We start from the raw sequence: 14,979 nt of genomic DNA, 5'->3' as shown, positions 1-14,979 counted from the left end.
ACATGTAATCAGTCCAATGGATTTCCCAATACTGTATTTCATCATATATGCTCCGTTTCCTGTTAAAAATAAGTGTAAAATGCAAAACTCCGGTGGGTGTAACAAGATGTCCGCTTGCCCCCTTCTCTGTTTATCATTACTGTGGAAGAGTGCGGGGTGTAGCAAGATGGCGGCGACGGAACGCCACTTCCGTTACCAATTCTGACGGGTCGCCTAATCTGACGGAGCACCGGCTTGTCTTTCACTGGGCGAAGCGGGAGCAGGAGGCGGGTCTAGGAGCTTGTGTACCCAATGAATGACATGCTAGTTTCTGAGGGGAAGGAGAAGGCGGCTCGTCACTGGAATTCCCCTACTTCGGAGTGTTCGGTACTTTCCCTGGACAGGAGGAACCTGACTGGCAGTACCGGGCCGGAGCCTTCCACAGAGGTGAGACCTCCCTGACTATTCTTCATATATACTCTGTGTGTATATTATTATTATATATATATATATATATATATATATATATATATATTTGGTGCACGGCATGTCTCTCTTTGTGTGTATATGCTAGAAGTGCACAGTGTGTATAGAGAGAGAGAGAGAGAGATATATGTATGTGATTTTTATATATATATATATATATATATATATATATATCAATGTATGTGGTGTGTAGTGTATAGATGGACAGTGTATCCTCTAGCACAGGACTAGGTGAGGTGCTGAGGAACTACATGTCCCAGCTGTCCAGTGTGTTTGGTGTCTATAGACTGGGAAATATTATGAAGTTGGGGTTCCTCTCCAAAGAGAAGATTAATGAGGTGATCATTGGGTGGGGACCAACATTCTGGACACAATGTGCATCCACAAACAAAGGACTTTAAGCCTTGGTTCACACTGATGCGATGTGGGATACGCACAGGATTCGCTGCGTTTCCTCACATCACACTGCATAGCAATCACGCGGCATCCATGCGATCTGCTGTGGGTGTCAATGTTAGAATAAAGACACCCCGAAACAGATCGAAAAACGCAGTGAGATTATCAGAATCGTGCTGCATGAGTGTGAACACCCATGCAATGCAATTCAGGTGCGGATGCGATTTGAGCCCTACAAAATGTTTGGCTCAAATAGCAGACATTGCATGCGATGTGCACAGGAATGCGGTGTGATTCCTGTACGAATCACATGCGGTGTTCCACACGCACTAATGTGAACCCAGGATAAGGCTCCGTTCACATTCAGAGTTTTTGATTCTTGGACAGAATTGCTGCGATTCTGCCCGCGATCTTAAATCACACTGCAGTCCCAAAACGCATGTTTAGGTGGCATTAATTTTCAATGGCACCTTAAAACGTTTCAAGGTTTCACCGCGATTCGCAAAGTGCGAAGCTTGTTACCTAAAAAGGAGCTGGAGCTTCTTTTGGGCAGCAAGATTTGCACGTTGCGGTTTGCTGCACAATTTATCATGGGAACGCTGCACCACATTTAGCCCTGGTTCATACTGGTGTGGCTTTGAAATCTCACTACTTCAGCGCAAATTCAGAGCCGCAGATCAGTGCGATTTGCACCTCCGATTTCAATGCGGCTTGCGACTTCATTTATCAGAAGTTTATGCAAGTTGCAATGAAATTGGGAAAAAAGTAGTTCAGAAACCTTTTTAAAACACAGCGTTTTGAACGGTTCCGTTGCTGGCAATGGGGTGCAACTTGTCATGCGATTTGGAACTTTCAAATCGCATGACAAATCACACCAGTGTTAACCAGGGCTAAAGGCTAGGTTGCGGCTGATGCATTTTTCCTTTCACACACATTTTTGATGCGTTTTTGGGATGTGCCTGTTGTCATGTAGGACAAGCCAGCGTAAAACACATTACAAACGCAAGCACTGCATTTTTTATGCGTTTCTGCTGTTTTTCCATTCAAGTCTATAGAACCAAAAAAAGTCCCTGAGCCTTTCCAAATAATGCATCAGTTGAAAACGCACAGATGTGAATGTGCAAAACTAAAAATGCACTGCAAAACGCATGGGTGTGAACCTAGCTTTAGGTGCCATTGAAAATTAATGACAGCCAAACATACGTTTTGCGATTGCAGTGTGAATTGATAACACGGGCAGAATTGCAGCAGTTCTGCCCGAGATCCCAAAACGCCAAATGTGAATGAAGCCTTAGTCTAGGTTCAGTAAAATCGCCTTTATTTCTGCAAGTTCATAAAAAAATAAATTCAAAAACACAAATAGAGGGGAACAGCATCACCAGCTAACGCGTTTCACAGCGATAAAGGTGATTTTACTGGACGTGCAGCCAACCAGATTCCTTTTTGCTTATTAGAATTAGTGATGGACGGGGCCAGCACCTGGTTAGTGTGTTAGTGGAGGCGGAAATAGGAGACTGACTTAGCCCCGGTTCACACAGGGGCAGCACGACTTGCAGGTCGCCTCATCGGGGTGACCTGCACACGACTGCCACGGCGACTTGCAAAACGACTTCTGTATAGAAGTCTACGCAAGTCGCCCCAAGTCGCCCCCAAAGTAGTACAGGAAACTTTTTCTAAGTCGGAGCGACTTGCGCCGCTCCTATTAGAACGGTTCCATTGTACAGAACGGGAGGCGACTTGTCAGGCGGCTAGGTCGCCTGACAAGTCGCCCCTGTGTGAACCGGCACTAAGAGCGGTGTTCACACACGTTTAGTCTATGGTCACATTAGTGCAGGTCATGCGTTTTCATGGGCAGAGCAGCCTATTTATTTGACTGGGCAGCTGTACCTGCAGGAAATGCAAGGAAAAAGTCCCCAAACCTGTTTTAAAAACGTGGCTGCTCCATGTGGTTTTGTGCACCTAAAAAACGCACTGCCATTAACAGTACCCCCGTGCATCTGCTAAAGAGTAGTGGTTGTTGTCTGAGACTCCGGTACGCCGGACCAAGTATACCAAAAAGTCCGCTCGTGTGTATGTGGCATAAGTGTAATTTCTGTCTGCTGATTCATTCCTGCTTCTGCTATCTGCATGAATCATTTCTAACAAGTTTTCCGGACACCAAGAGAAAAAAGGTGACAGGGGAGGTACCTCCAGCTGATTGACAGCCTCAGCCTTGTTCCTGTGTGCTGTGTGAAGGGGGGTGTGTCCCTTCCCTCCAATTGGCTCTTAGAACTCTCCTCACTGAACCCCCTCCCCCATTTCTCTGACAAGCTGTAAGCGGTAGTAAATTATCTGACACTGAGTTAAAGTATAACAAAAGGCAAAACTTTTTTTTTTCAGTTTTGGATAGAGTAGAGGTGGATTAGAACACCTGTCAGTTTTTATTTCTGTCTGTATCCTCGTTAGGGAGATTCACCCTCTCTATTTGTCCGGTTTACCATTATCATGTAAAGTGAAAGAAAACCTACATTTTGGGTTGTCCCCAAAAAAGTAATAGAGGGAAAATTTTCCTTTAGGGACACTAGTCCTGGTGACCTGGGGGTCCCCAAGGAATTCCTTTAATTTGCTGATTTCCTCTCCCTTCCTTCCTGTTTGGTTTTGGGACAGGAAGTGAAGGGAATCCACAATGGGACACAGATGGCAAAAAAAATCTGAAGGATTATAACCCTCCCTTGCTCTATCTAAAATAAATAAAAAAAAGTTTTGCCTGTAGTTCTAAGAGCCCATTCACACAGGGACGACTTGTCAGGCGACCTAGTCGCCTGACAAGTCGCCTCCCGTTCTGTGCTATGGAACCGTTCTAAGGGGAGCGACGCAAGTCGCTCCGACTTAGAAAAAGGTTCCTGTACGACTTTGGGGGTGACTTGGGGCGACTTGCATAGACTTCTATACAGAAGTCGTTTTGCAAGTCGCCCGGGCAGTCGTTTGCCCCTGTGTGAATGGGACGTAAGGGTCTTCTGTTGTAATGTTTGTAGATTTTTCTCCAAACTGTTTACACTAGGTTAAATCACCAGTGTAAACAGGTGTTGTTATGACATCCATAGGAATATGATACATTTGTAGCAGTATTTTCTATCTTTTCAATGTTACCCTTTGCTATTTATTGCACCTTTCATCATAGGTTTTTATGATTTATAATAAATTATTAATGTTGCTATCGTAATGTTTTTAAACATGTATAACTGTTAGGCATCATTTAGTACCACAGATTTTTGATCTCAGCACCTAAATGCTTGTTATTTATTATTTTTTATTTGTTTTGCTCTGATCTGTATATGACCGGTGTTGGGTTTTGTAGCTCAATGGGGCTGATTTGAGCCGACTTGTGGTAGCCATGGTTATTTCTCAATTATTTTATTTTTATTTATTTATTTTTAATTTGTTTTACATGGTTTTTACTGCTGTGACTATTCCTTCCCCTCTCCCTCTTCTTTTCCTCTGTTTATCTTCAGAACCTGTGTCCCCACGGGTTCTGGTGATAAACTGGGTTTTCTTAACCACTTGACCACTGGGCACTTAAACCCCCTTCCTAACCAGACCTATTTTCAGCTTTCAGTGCTCTCACATTTTAAATGACAATTACTCAGTCATGCAACACTGTACCCATAAGAAATTTTTGTCCTTTTTTTCCATACAAATAAAGCTTTCTTTTGGTGGTATTTAATCACCGCTGGGTTATTTATTTTTTGCGCTATGAATCAAAAAAGACTGAAAATTAGGTAAAAAAACCCCCCAAAAAAACCCTTTGTTTCTGTTAAAATTTATTGGCAGAGTATTGGCAGAGTATTGCACATTATTGCACAGTATTGGCAGAGTGCTGCAGAGTATTGCACATTATTGCAGAGTATTGGCAGAGTACTGCACATTATTGCAGTGTATTGCAGATTATTGCAAAGTGGTAAACGGCTGCTCCAAGCGACCATTTACTGCAATCTGTGATGCACCGGGTCTTCAATACCCGTCGGTCACGGATGTTGGCGGGAGTTGGCCCCAGGGGGCGCGTGAGAGCAACATTCTTGGAGGACGTCCCACGGACACCCACCCAGAATAAGCCGACCGCGCTGTAGCCGTCTTTTGGCTATGGCCCGGTCAGCAAGTGGTTAATTAACTTTGGAGGAATTTGCTCTCACTTCCTTTTTTTTGGCTATAGGACAGGAAGTTGACACAGATGGCAAAAAACTCTGATAAGTTATAATCCTCCCTTACACTATCCAAAATGAAAACAAAGTTTTGCCTTTAGCCTGCATTCACACCTAAGCTGTGCGAATTTCCAGTTATTTTGAAGCATTTTTAAAGGCCTTTTTTGCTCATGTATCAAGCTTTAGGGGTTTGTTTCCTGGGCTGAGCAAGGGGATAGAACAATTCTGTAAGAGGAGAGGAGTTCTTCAGGTGTAAACCTGTGCATATTACACGTTTTACAGGCATATTCCCATTTGCAGGTCTAAAAACACCTCAGAGCGGTTAAAAAAAGGAAAAAAAAAAAAAAAGTGCTTTTTTGAGCATACAAGTGTGAATTGGGACAATTGGAAAGAATGGGATGCGTAGCGAGGCAAAGTTTTGTTAATTCTTTTCTCAGAAAAGTATTGATGTGTTTTGGCGGTCCAGTGTTGAAAACCCCACTCTACCTTAGAGTACTAATATATTTCCCATCATTTTTATAACAAAAAGTGGCTTACGATGTAATACTTGCCTCCTCTCTGATACTGACCCCTGAGACTTGCTCCCCCCTTTCAGTGCCGCCTCTGGTCTTTTAGGTAGAATAATGCTTGGCTTCATTCGACCCCCTTGAGCCCAGGGTGACCTGCCCCTTGGAGGTTTGTAAGAACATGCAGTCCTCCTTGAGGTGTTCCTCAGAAGAAGGGTTTGTTGTGTGTGTAAAAACTAGCCATCACTCAGTCTTGCAGCTATTTAAAGGGGGTCTTCAGACTGTGGAGAAAAAAAAATACTATAGCTGCTGACTTTTTATTAAATTACTTAAGGTTAATAGTCCAGTCTGGTTGATTACAGTGCCTCATCCCTACATGTGTGAACAAAAACCTTATTTCTTTATCATACATCACGGGACATAGAGCACCATAGTAATCTCTATGTGGGTATATAGGCGCCTTCAGGTGATGGACACTGGTATACCCAATACAGGAAGTTCACTCCCTATATAATCCCTCCTTCTACCAGGAGTACCTCAGTTTTTTCGCCAGTGTCTAAGGTGTTGGTCACGAGTGAAGATGTGCTCTGAGGAGCTCCACTGGAGGGATCCCTGCTGGATTTAAATGGCCTCCACAGACCAGATCCATCCAAAGTGCCACTGAGGCCAAGGTGGATGGTGCCCGGGCCTCGCATAAGAAGAACGAGGTTTTGCCTGTAACGCCTCTCCTTGAAGGCCTGGACCCCGGGACCCAGGGCTTTGGTCATGCTTACATTACCTAAACATTTTACCTGGCGGGGTGCTATTACAGGTCCATGGGAGTGGAACCATGATAAAAAGGGACCCAGTCCTTGAAGGTTTGCTAATGCAGCCCGCCGTAATGGGTGAAGGTTGGATCTGTCTGTTAATTCAGCAGAATCCTGCGGCGAGGATAAGGTAAGGGAAGAAGCCTAGGAACTATAAAAGTCCACCTATGGTTTTCTTCTTTAAGGAAAAATGTTGTCATGCCTTAATTCTCCACTAGAGGGAGTATATGCAGATACCTTAATCTGTTGTCTTCACTTCAGCTCAGTGTCAGTCTGTGTGTGGCAGCAGCAGCTTGCACAGTGGGGATTCCTCTTGACGTAAGAGATCTGCCATCCCATATTTCTCCCCCCTGGAGGGACCAAGAGGGTTAGGGAATCAACAATTGTTGCTACCCACCTTGCAATACCCCCCCCCCCCGGTTTTCAGCTCCACAGGTTTTTTCTTCCTGCTCTGCGTCATTAGGCTCTGCCTCCGCCCCCCCCCCCCCCCCTGTGTTGGGTCTGCAGACCCAAAGGCCGCCTGCACGCGGGAAAGTTTTTTGGGGGGCGGGTTGACGACGGGGCTTGGGCGTGGCGCTGTGTGTAGGACATAGCGTCCGCGAGGATGCACGGCGCAAGCGCAGGGTTAAGACATTGGCTGGAGCAGTCTCTCCTTGGCTATATAGCGAGGAGAAGCAAGCTGGCTACACTTGGGACACGGAGCGGTGGGGCATGTAAGGGCTGCAAATGGGCGTTCCTAATATGGAAAGGACATTTTTCCCGGCGCTAGGCTGAACTTGTATTAGCGGCATTATACTGTCAGACTATTGTTCAGCGATTAGTGCATTTAAATAGTGCCTCTGCTTTTTGTGCTTAGGACTATGCCTACCAAAAAAGACACCACAAAGACCAAAAAGGTACCAAAGATTTCACCCTCAGGTGCTAGGAACCCCAGTCATTCCTCCACACTGTCATCCTCGCCTGAAATACCAGATATGGCAAGCCAGGGTGAGTCATTGGAACAAATTGGTGGTGCAGCTGCTTCTCACATCTCAGCCCCTGTATACGTGACTGAAGATGCCTTTTCCTCTGCCCTGCTGGGCCTAGAGGGAAGATTAGGGGCTTTAATCACATCCTCCATCCAAAAGGATAGGAAGCGTGTTAGATCCCCCTCCCCCACCTTAGACCCTTTGCCAAGGGGACAGTGGGTAGAGGATGAGGTGTTACCCTCAGGCAATCAGGAGGAAAGACAAACCGATTACTCCTCTGCAGAGGAAACAACGGTGGATGAACCTTTTTCTGCCTCGCAATCTGAGAAATTGCTGGTACAGTCAGTTTCTTCCTTGGGTTCGTTAAAACCTTCACAGCCTTTGCATGCATTTCCTGTCCATTCATTACTAGAACAGCTTATTTATGCTGAATGGGATCACCCGGATAAGCATTTTCTCCCTCCAAAGAGATTCTCAGTTCTCTATCCCATGGAGGAGAAATTCACCAAAAGATGGTATGTACCAGCAGTTGACGCTGCGATTTCCAGTGTGAATAAAAGCCTAACTTGCCCTGTAGACAATGCACAAATGCTTAGGGATCCAACAGATAAAAGGTTGGAATTCCTGGTAAAATCCTCTTTTTCTTTAGCAGGTGCCGTTATTCAGCCTGCAGTCACTGCAATAGGCCTCTGTCAATTCCTAAAGGACCATTATAGACATGCCCTTAAAGAGGTTTCTGTACAGCAAGCCCGGGATTTGGCCGAACTACCAAGTGCATTATGTTTTGCCATAGACGCCATGAAAGATTCTATTCACCAGGCGTCCCGCCTTGCGCTTGGGCTACACATGCGTAGAATCCTGTGGTTAAAAAATTGGTCAGCCGAAGCACCATACAAAAAGCCTCTGACAGGTTTTCTTTTTCATGGGGATTGGCTATTTGGGGACGATTTGGACAAATACATCCAAACGATTTCAAGTGGGAAAAGTACTCTTTTACCAGTTAAGAGAAGGAATAAACGCCCTTCATTTAAAAAGACTCTTTCTCCTGCGCTGGGGCATCCGCCTCTAGGCTGTGGCGACGGCCTCCGCCATCAGACTAGAGGAAAGCCTCAGAGTCAGGCCCAAGCACAAAAGAAGTCCTGGGGGCGGAAACCTGCAAAACAGAATTCTAAAGCCTCATTATGAAGGGATGCCCCCCCTCGCCAAAGTGGGGGGAAGACTTATGCAATACTCAGAAGTCTGGCAAGAGGAAATTCAGGACAGATGGGTCATCTCCATGGTGCCTTTAGGGTACAAACTAGAATTTCAGGACTTTCCACCGTCTCGTTTTCTGAGGTCAAACGTTCCCAAAGATCCAGGGAAAAGGCAATCTCTGTTTCGGGCACTAGACCGATTACTGGCTCAGGGGTTGATCATACAAATCCCCACAGAAGAGCAATGTTTGGGATTTTATTCAAACCTCTTTACGGTACCAAAACCGAATGGACACCTCAGACCCATTCTAGATCTAAAGAATCTAAATCAGTTCCTGAAGATCCGCACTTTTCGCATGGAGTCGATCAGGTCAGTAGTTTCTATCCCACAAGGAGGAGAACTTCTGGCATCTATCGACATCAGGGATGCATATCTGCATGTGCCTATATTTCCCACTCACCAAAGGTTTTTGCAGTTCGAGGTAGAACAGCAGCATTTTCAGTTTGTAGCCTTGCCCTTCGGGCTAGCTACAGCACCCCGGGTGTTTACAAAAATTCTGGCCCCACCTTTAGCCAGGTTAAGGGCACAGGGCATAACAGTCTTGGCGTACCTAGATGATCTATTGCTAATAGACCAGTTGGTGGCTCGTTTGGAGCAAAGCGAGAACATTACAACCAGTTACCTGGAAAGTCTAGGTTGGATTCTCAACCTAGAGAGGTCTTCCTTAAAACTGCTAAAAAGGCTGGAGTACTTGGGATCATAGACACAGCTCAGAAAAATTTGTTCTTGCCTTAGGCAAAGATCAACTCCACAAGAGAGCTGGTGCAGATGGTCAGGTCAAAAGGAGGTCCCTCCATTCACCTTTGCATAAGGTTGTTAGGAAAGATGGTGGCTTCATTCGAAGCCGTTCCTTATGCCCAGTTCCATTCAAGACTATTGCAAAACAGTATCCTGTGTGCTTGGAATAAAACGATTCAAGCTTTAGACTTGCCAATGCTAACCCAGAATCTGTTGAAAGGAAAATCCTTCAGATCAGTTATCTGGAAGGTGGTAATGACAGATGCCAGCCTTCCAGGCTGGGGAGCAGTGCTAGAAAAGACAACTGTCCAGGGACAGTGGTCAAGAACCAAAAGGACCTTGCCCATCAACATCCTAGAGATCTGGGCAGTGAGTCTGGCTCTAAAGACTTGGACATTCAGGTTACGGGGTTGTCCTGTCAGGATCCAATCCGACAATGCCACAGCTGTGGCTTACATTAATCATCAAGGGGGCACCAGGAGTCTCGCAGCACAGAGGGAGGTGAACCATATCCTAACTTGGGCAGAAAGGAATGTTCCATGCATATCAGCAGTTTTCATTCCGGGAGTAGAGAATTGGCAGGCGGACTTTGAGTCACTAGCAGTTGCTCCCGGGGGAATGGTCTCTTCACCCCGACATTTTTCGGGCTGTTTGCCAGAAATGGGGGACTCCGGACGTAGATCTTCTGGCGTCCAGGTTCAACACGAAGTTGGTCAACTTTGTGTCCAGGATGAGGGATCCACTCGCATGCAGAACAGATGCGTTGGTGACCCCGTGGGATCAGTTTTCACTGATTTATGCATTTCTCCCTATTCAGTTGCTGCCACGACTTCTTTGCAGGATCAAGCTGGAAAGAAAGCCGATAATTCTGGTAGCCCCAGCGTGGCCCAGAAGGTCCTGGTATGCAGAAATCGTAAAGATGTTGGTGGAGGATCCATGGTCCCTTCCACTACGGCCAGACCTACTCTCACAGGGGCCGATATTCCATCCTACCTTACGAACTCTAAATTTAACGGCTTGGCTATTGAAACCCACATTCTGAAGAAACGTGCGCTTTCTGGGTCAATTATCTCTACCTTGATTAATGCAAGGAGGCCAGCTTCCAGAACTATTTATTATAGAGTCTGGAGGGCTTGCATTTCCTGGTGTGAATCCAAGGGTTGGCACCCTCGGAGGTATATCTTAGGCAGCATTCTTGCCTTTCTACAATTAGGGGTAGAGATGAAGTTGGCCTTGAATACTATTAAGGGCCAAGTCTCAGCTTTATCGGTCTTACTTCAGAGACCGCTTGCTTCGCATTATTTAGTCTGGGGTTTTATGCAAGAGGAGATGCAGCTTAATCCGCCAGTTAGATCATCTTTGAACCCTTGGGACTTGAACTTAGTTTTGTCAGTGTTACAAAAACAGCCATTTGAACCGATACAGCATATTTCCTTAGTCCTTCTGACAAGGAAGTTAGTGTTTTTGGTTGCTATATCCTCAGCAAGGAGGGTTTCAGAATTGGCTGCTCTTTCTTGTAAAGAGCCATACTTGATTATTCACAAGGACAGAGTGGCGCCCTCGTCCAGGGTTTCTGCCAAAAGTCGTCTCAGGTTTTCACCTGAACCAAGATATTGTCCTGCCATCGTTTTTTCCAAAACCATGTTCCAGTTAAGCGAAGTCACCACATTGTCTTGATGTGGTGAGAGCGGTCAAAGTCTATTTAAAGACGACTGCTCAGATCCGGAAGACTGATGTCTTATTTATACTGCCAAAAGGGTCCTAAGACAGGGCAGGCAGCGTCGAAATCCACTGTCGCTAAGTGGATTCGGCAAGTTATAATTCAGGCTTATGATTTAAGGGGTAAGATTCCACCTTTTCAAGTCAAAGCGCACTCTACCAGGGCGGTTAGTGCTCCTTGGGCAGTGCGTCATCAGGCCTCCATGGCTCAGATCTGTAAGGCCGCAACTTGGTCTTCAGTACATACATTCACCAATTTTAGCAGGTGGATGTAAGAAGGCATGAGGATATCGCCTTTGGGCGCAGTGTGCTGCAGGCATCATTATAGGTCCTTAAGTCTGGGGGTACCCTACGGGTTGTGTCTCCCTCCCATCAAATAGCATTGCTATGGGACGTCCCACATAGTGATTACTATGGTGCTCTGTGTCCCGCGATGTACAATAAAGAAAATAGGATTTTTTATAACAGCTTACCTGAAAAATCCTTTTCTTGGAGTACATCATGGGACACAGAGGTCCCTCCCCTCTGGGTTTAGGTATATTGCTTTGCTACAAAAACTGAGGTACTCCTGGTAGGAGGAGGGGTTATATAGGGAGTGAACTTCCTGTATTGGAAGGTGCCTATATACCCACATAGTGATTACTATGTTGCTCTGTGTCCTGTGACGTACTCCAAGAAAAGGATTTTACGGGTAAGCTGTTATAAAAATCCTATTTTTTCTTGGTTGGGATTAAAATATAAACATCGTTTATTAAAGTGTTACTACACCAAGGATCCTGCATTCACTATATCTGGTCTCCTACAGTACACAGAACATTGAAATGCAATTATTTTAGTAAACATAAACTGCTAAATACCTTTTCCCCACAGCAGTATATAGCAGTCTTGTGACTTCTATCAGTGTCCAGCTGAGCACTGCTTAAAGCTTGTAGGAGGAGTTTTTATTCTCCACTGACCGTCCTATGATGCTGCATGACCCCTGACTTTCTGTCTGGACAGTGCTGATTGGCCCTGTGTACATGTACATGTACCCTCCCAAACAAAACAAACAACTCTCTACACATGCTCAGTTTGGTGTGTATTGACAGAGTGCCTCCACGGCTCAATTCTATCAGCAGAGTAGCAATGGACAGTAAGGGCTCTTACTGTGTCCGTGTACGGAGCCCACTCTACTCAGCGGGGGATCGCTCCGTTGATCCCCGCTGAGCAGGCAGATGACAGGTCCGTCTCTGCACACTGTGCAGGGACGGACCTGTCAGAGCTCTGCTCTCCCCTATGGGGGATCGGATGAAGATGGACCGTAGAGTCTGTCGTCATTCGATCCGCAGACGACTGGAAAAGTAGGTTTTTCCTCCATCACACTTTTTCGGATCGGAGTGGGTCAGAAGTCAGCAGACATGTCACCGCTGACATCTGATGCTCCATAGAGGTCCATGGAACGTCTGTTTAGGTCCGCCTAAACAACTGACAGGCGGACCTGAACGGACCGTCTGTGTAAAAGAGGCCTTAAAGAAGGAAAGGATCAAAGACAGGATCAAACTGCCTTTTTACACAATGCAGATGATTAACCCCTTAAGTTCCACAGTGAGTATAACAAGCATGCTTTACTGCATATACAGACTTATTTTACTGTTTTGGGTTTAGTAACACTTTAAATCCTTATTAAGATCAAAGTTTGCATCATATAAAACATCATAGGCTAGTTGATGACATCAATCACAAAGAAGATCACCATGCTGATTAAAATAACAGCAATTGCCTCAATAATAAAACTAAGAATAAGCCCTAACGTGCTTTAATTCACTGAGAATCTACATCAGGGGGACAAAAGCATGGTACAATATGTAAATGCTTTACAATGCTTTCAAGTAGAGATGCACCAATATAATTTTTTTGTACCAGTGAGTACAAGTACAGATACTTTCAGTCAAGTACCAATATCTTTGCAGGATGATTTGAGCCCATACAAAATGAATAATCTCAAATCGCACTGCAAAGAATTGCATTATATGTGAACAGGAATGCAGCACGTTTCCTGTCTGATTTGCATGCAGTTTCCCGCACCGCTCCTGTGTGAACCCAGGCTGAAGTCTCTATGACAAGCTGTTCATTTCCTCCTTTTTCTTATCTGTGCAGCCCATGTGACTTTAGAGTCAAACATGTTGGGCATATACTCTCCGGATAAATGCCAGCCCACTACTTCCTCCTTCATGCCCACTAAAAAGCTAAAAACAATGGGGGTGGGATATTACATGTTGATTTCTGGAGGCTTCACCTTCAATTCTAAGCACATACAAACCATAAACACAGGCTGGAGGGGAATGAAACAGGCTGTGATTGGCAGAACCTCCTCACCATGTTTTTGCACAAAAATAATAAAGATTTAAGTTCAAATATATATTTTTTTGTATGACAATCTAAAACATTTATTTGATCTCAATAATGTATTTTTCCTTTGTATTCCAAAGGCTGTTTCCTTCCTTTTTTTTTTTTTTTTAAACATGTAGCTGGTAGCAGAGGACTTGAAGCTCCTCCTGCTGATATTTCCCTGCAGATAGGTTGGGAAAGAGCTGGGTCACGTGACAGCTGTATATCAATTACAGGTTATACTCGAAAAATTAGAATATCGTGCAAAAGTTCATTTATTCCACTAATGCAGCTTAAAAGGTGAAACTAATATGAGATAGACTAATTACATGCAAAGCAAGATAGTTCAAGCCGTGATTTGTCATAATTGTGACGATTATGGCTTACAGCTCATGAAAACCCCAAATCCACAATCTCAGAAAATTAGAATATTGTGAAAAAGTGCAATATTCTAGGCTCAAAGTGTCCCACTCTAATCAGCTTATTAAGCCATAGCACCTGCAAAGGGTTCCTGAGCCTTTAAATGGTCTCTCAGTCTGGTTCAGTAAGAATCACAATAATGGGAAAGACTGCTGATCTGACAGTTATGCAGAAAACCATCATTGACATCCTCCATAAGGAGAGAAAGCCTCAAAAGGTAATTGCAAAAGAAGTTGGGTGTTCCCAAAGTGCTCTATCAAAGCACATTAATAGAAAGTTATATGGAAGGGAAAAGTGTGGAAGAAAAAGGTGCACAAGCAGCAGGGATGACCGCAGCCTGGAGAGGATTGTCAGGAAAAGGCCATTCAAAAGTGTTGGGGACTTTCACAAGGAGTGGACTGAGGCTGGAGTCAGTGCATCAAGAGCCACCACACACAGACAGATCCTGGACATGAGACTTCAAATGTCATATTCCTCTTGTCAAGCCACTCCTGAACAACAAACAACGTCAGAAGCGTCTAACCTGGGCTAAAGAAAAACAGACCTGGTCTGTTGCTCAGTGGTCCAAAGTCCTCTTTTCTGATGAGAGCAAATTTTGCATCTCATTTGGAAACCAAGAACCCAGAGTATGGAGGAAGAATGGAGAGGCACACACTGCAAGATGCTTGAAGTCCAGTGTGAAGTTTCCACAATCTGTGTTGATTTGGGGATCCATGTCATCTGCTGGTGTTGGTCCACTGTGCTGCTTCATTAAGTCCAGTGTCAACGTAGCCGTCTACCAGGAGATTTTGGAGGACTTCATGCTTCCTTCCGCAAATTAGCTCTATGGGGATGCTGACTTCATTTTCCAGCAGGACCTGCCCACACTGCCAAAAGCACCAAAACCTGGTTCAATGACCATGGGATTACTGTGCTTGATTGGCCAGCAAACTAGCCTGACCTGAACCCCATAGAGAATCTATGGGGCATTGCCAGGAGAAAGATGAGAGACATGAGACCAAACAATGCAGAAGAGCTGAAGGCCGCTATTGAAGCATTCTGGTCTTCCATAACACCTCAGCAGTGCCACAGGCTGATAGCTTCCATGCCACGCTGCATTGAGGCAGTAATTGCTGCAAAAGGGGCCCAAACCAAGTACTGAGTACATATGCATGCTTATACT

General features: G+C 44.9%; 1 protein-coding gene across 1 annotated transcript in view; it reads left to right on the top strand.

The window, feature by feature from the left end:
• Positions 1-276: 276 nt before the first annotated feature.
• Positions 277-14,979, top strand: part of NFKB2 (nuclear factor kappa B subunit 2) — a 76,629-nt gene continuing 61,926 nt past the window's right edge. Inside the window, exon 1 of the mRNA XM_073596612.1 lies at positions 277-426. The gene's annotated coding sequence lies outside the window, so the exon portion shown is untranslated. The remainder of the gene's footprint in view (positions 427-14,979) is intronic.

Source organism: Aquarana catesbeiana, linkage group LG08, assembly GCF_042186555.1.
Source record: "Aquarana catesbeiana isolate 2022-GZ linkage group LG08, ASM4218655v1, whole genome shotgun sequence".
In the NCBI taxonomy this organism is placed as follows: Eukaryota; Metazoa; Chordata; class Amphibia; order Anura; family Ranidae; genus Aquarana; species Aquarana catesbeiana.
Note: the sequence above shows the minus strand (reverse complement) of the source record. Positions and strands in the feature narration are given on the sequence as shown.